The 4,387-nt window shown below is 52.8% G+C and overlaps 1 non-coding gene across 1 annotated transcript; it reads right to left on the bottom strand.

Moving 5' to 3' along the window:
• Positions 1 to 948: 948 nt before the first annotated feature.
• Positions 949 to 1,022, bottom strand: TRNAN-GUU (transfer RNA asparagine (anticodon GUU)). The gene has a single exon. It is a non-coding gene; the product is annotated as a tRNA-Asn (tRNA).
• Between the last annotated feature and the right edge of the window lie 3,365 nt (positions 1,023 to 4,387).

Here is a 4,387-nt window from a genome sequence, read left to right as displayed (position 1 = left end):
CCACTCTCACCACCATCAGAACATATCTTCAAAGCTATCAGTCCAAAGAAAAAAAAGCGCCGCACCTCCACCGGGTGGGCTCGTACCTCCAACCTTTTTGTTAACAGCCGATCGCGATAGCCAATTCCGCCACGGAGACAGTCCTGCTCCACTCTCACCACCATCAGAATTATCTTCGAAACTATCAGCCCAAAGAAAAAAAGCAACACACCACTCCCGCGAGGGCTCGAACATCCAACCTTTCAGTTAACAGCCGATCGAATAGCCAATTGCGCCACGGAGACAGTCGTGCTCCACTCTCACCACCATCAGAACATATCTTCAAAGCTATCAGCCCAAAGAATAAAAAGCAACACACCACTCCCGGGAGGGCTCGTACCTCCAACCTTTTGGTTAACAGCCGATCGCGCTAGCCAAATGCGCCACGGAGACAGTCGTGCTCCACTCTCACCACTGTCAGAACATTTCTTCAGAGCTATCAGCCCAAAGAAAAAAAGCGCCGCACCACCACCGCGTGGGCTCGTACCTCCAACCTTTCGGTTAACAGCCGATCGCGCTAGCCAATTGCGCCACGGAGACAGTCGTGCTCCACTCTCACCACCATCAGAACATATCTTCAAAGCTATCAGCCCAAGAAAAAAAAAGCGCCGCACTACTACCAGGTGGGCTCGAACCTCCAACCTTTCGGTTAACAGCCGATCGCACTAGCCAATTGCGCCACGGAGACAGTCGTGCTCGACTCTTACCACCATCAGAACATATCTTCAAAGCTATCAGCCCAAAATAAAAAAGCAACACACCACTCCCGGGAGGGCTCGAACCTACAACCTTTCGGTTAACAGCCGACTGCGCTAGCCAATTGCGCCACGGAGGCAGTCGTGCTCCACTCTCACCACCATCAGAACATATCTTCAAAGCTATCAGCCCAAAGAAAAAAAAGCAACACACCACTCCCGGGAGGGCTCGAACCTCCAACCTTTCGGTTAACAGCCGACTGCGCTAGCCAATTGCGCCACGGAGGCAGTCGTGCTCCACTCTCACCACCATCAGAACATTTCTTCAAAGCTATCAGCCCAAAGAAAAAAAAAGCGCCGCACCAACACCGGGTGTGCTCGTACCTCCAACCTTTCGGTTAACAGCCAATCGCGCTAGCCAATTGCGCCACGGAGACAGTACTGCTCCACTCTCACCACCATCAGAACATATCTTCAAAGCTATCAGCCCAAAGAAAAAAAGCAACACTCCACTCCAGGGAGGGCTCCAACCTCAAACCTTTCAGTTAACAGCCGAACGCATAGCCTATTGCGCCGCGAAGACAGTCGTGCTCCACTCTCAACACCGTCAGAACATTTCTTCAGAGCTATCAGCCCAAAGAAAAAAAGCGCCACGCCAACACCGGGTGGGCTCGTACCTCCAACCTTTCGGTTAACAGCCGATCGCGCTAGCCAATTGCGCCATGGAGACAGTCGTGCTCCACTCTCACCACCATCAGAACATACCTTCAAAGCTATCAGGCCAAAGAAAGAAAAGCAGTACACCACTCCCGGGAGGACTCGAACCTCCAACCTTTCAGTTAACAGCCGATCGCATAGCCAATTGCGCCATGGAGACAGTCGTGCTCCAATCTCACCACCGTCAGAACATTTCTTCAGAGCTATCAGCCCAAAGAAAAAAAATCGCCGCACCACCACCGGGTGGGCTCCAACCTCCAACCTCTCGGTTAACAGCCGATCGCGCTAGCCAATTGCGCCACGAAGACAGTCGTGCTCCACTCTCACCACCATCAGAACATATCTTCAATGCTATCAGCCCAAAGAAAAAAAGCGCCGCACCTCCACCGGGTAGGCTCGCACCGCCAACCTTTCGGTTAACAGCCGATCGCGCTAGCCAATTGCGCGACGGAGACAGTCCTGCTCCACTCTCACCACCATCAGAACATATCTTCAAAGCTATCAGCCCAAAGAAAAAAAAGCGCCGCACCACCACCGGGTGGGCTCGTACCTCCAACCTTTCGGTTAACAGCCGATCGCGCTTGCCCATTGCGCCACGGAGACAGTCCTGCTCCACTCTCAACACCATCAGAACATATCTTCAAAGCTATCAGCCCAAAAAAAAGCAACACACCACTCCCGGAAGGGCTCGAACCACCAACCTTTCAGTTAACAGCCGATCGCATAGCCAATTGCGCCACGAAGACAGTCGTGCTCCACACTCACCACCATCAGAACATATTTTCAAAGCTATCAGCCCAAAATAAAAAAAGCAACACACCACTCCCGGGAGGGCTCGAACCTCCAAGCTTTCGGTTAACAGCCGATCGCGCAGCCAACTGCGCCACGGAGACAGTCCTGGTCCACACTCACCACCACCAGAACATATCTTCAAAGCTATCAGCCCAAAATAAAAAAAGCAACACACCACTCCCGGGAGGGCTCAAACCTCCAACCTTTCGGTTAACAGCCGATCGCACTAGCCTATTGCGCCACGGAGGCAGTCGTGCTCCACTCTCACCACCATCAGAACATATCTTCAAAGCTATCAGCCCAAAATAAAAAAGCAATGCACCACTCCCGGGAGGGCTCGTACCTCCAACCTTTCGGTTAACAGCCGATCGCGTTAGCCGATTGCGCCATGGAGACAGTCGTGCTCCACTCTCACCACCATCAGAACATATCTTCAAAGCTATCAGCCCAAAGAATAAAAAGCAACACACCACTCCCGGGAGGGCTCCTACCTCCAACCTTTCGGTTAACAGCCGATCGCGCTAGCCAATTGCGCCACGGAGACAGTCGTGCTCCACTCTTACCACCATCCGAACACATCTTCAAAGCTATCAGCCCAAAGAAAAAAAAAGCAACGCACCATTCCGGGGAGGGCTCGTACCTCCAACCTTTCGGTTAACAGCCGATCGGGCTAGCCATATGCGCCACGGAGACAGTTCTGCTCCACACTCACCACCACCAGAACATATCTTCAAAGCTATCAGCCCAAAATAAAAAAAGCAACACACCGCACCCGGGAGGGCTCAAACCTCCAACCTTTCGGTTAACAGCCGATCGCGCTAGACTATTGCGCCACGGAGACAGTCGTGCTCCACTCTCACGACCATCAGAACATATCTTCAAAGCCAAAAGCCCAAAGAAAAAAAAAGCGCCGCACCACCACCGGGTGGGCCCGAACTTCAAACCTTTCGGTTAACAGCCGATCGCGCTAGCCAATTGCGCCACGGACACAGTCCTGCTCCACTCTCACCACCATCAGAACATATCTTCAAAGCTATCAGCCCCCCAAAAAAAGCAACACACCACTCCCTGGAGGACTCGAACCTCCAACCTTTCAGTTAACAGCGATTGCATAGCCAATTGCGCCATGGAGACAGTCGTGCTCCACTCTCACCACCGTCAGAACATTTCTTCAGAGCTATCAGCCCAAAGGAAAAAAATCGCTGCACCACCACCGGGTGGGCTCGAACCGCCAACCTCTCGGTTAACAGCCGATCGCGCTAGCCAATGGCGCCACGGAGACAGTCGTGCTCTACTCTCACCACCATCAGAACATATCTTCAAAGCTATCAGTCCAAAGAAAAAAAAGCGCCACACATTCACCGGGTGAGCTCGTTCTCCAACCATTCGGTTAACAGCCGATCGCGCTAGCCAATTGCAGCACGGAGACAGTCGCGCTCCACTCTCACCACCATCAGAACATTTGTTCAAAGCTATCAGCCCAAAGAAAAAAAAGCACCGCACAACCACCGCGTGGGCTCGAACCTCCAACCTTTCGATTACCAGCCGATCGCGCTACCCAATAGCACCACTGAGACAGTCGTGCTCCACTCTCCCCACCATCAGAACATATCTTCAAAGTTCTCAGCCCAAAGAAAAAAAGCGCCGCACCACCGCCGGGTGGGCTCGTACCTCCAACCTCTCGGTTAACAGCCGATCGCGCTAGCCAATTGCGCCACGAAGACAGTCGTGCTCCACTCTCACCACCATCAGAACATATCTTCAAAGCTATCAGCCCAAAGAAAAAAAAGCGCGGCACCTCCACCGGGTAGGTTCGCATCTCCAACCTTTCGGTTAACAGCCGATCGCGCTAGCCAATTGCGCCACGGCGACAGTCCTGCTCCACACTCACCACCATCAGAACATATTTTCAAAGCTATCAGCCCAAAATAAAAAAGCAACACACCACTCCCGGGAGGGCTCGAACCTCCAACGTTTCGGTTAACAGCCGATCGCGCTAGCCAATCGCGCCACGGAGACAGTCGTGCTCCACTCTCACCACCCTCAGAACATTTCTTCAGAGCTATCAGCCCAAAGAAAAAAAAGCGCCGCACCACCACCGGGTGGGCTCGTACCTCCAACCTTTCGGTTAACAGCCGATCGCG

This window comes from Rhipicephalus microplus, unplaced genomic scaffold (genome assembly GCF_043290135.1).
Source record: "Rhipicephalus microplus isolate Deutch F79 unplaced genomic scaffold, USDA_Rmic scaffold_13, whole genome shotgun sequence".
Lineage (NCBI taxonomy): Eukaryota > Metazoa > Arthropoda > Arachnida > Ixodida > Ixodidae > Rhipicephalus > Rhipicephalus microplus.
This window is presented reverse-complemented; position numbering and strand designations above follow the sequence as displayed.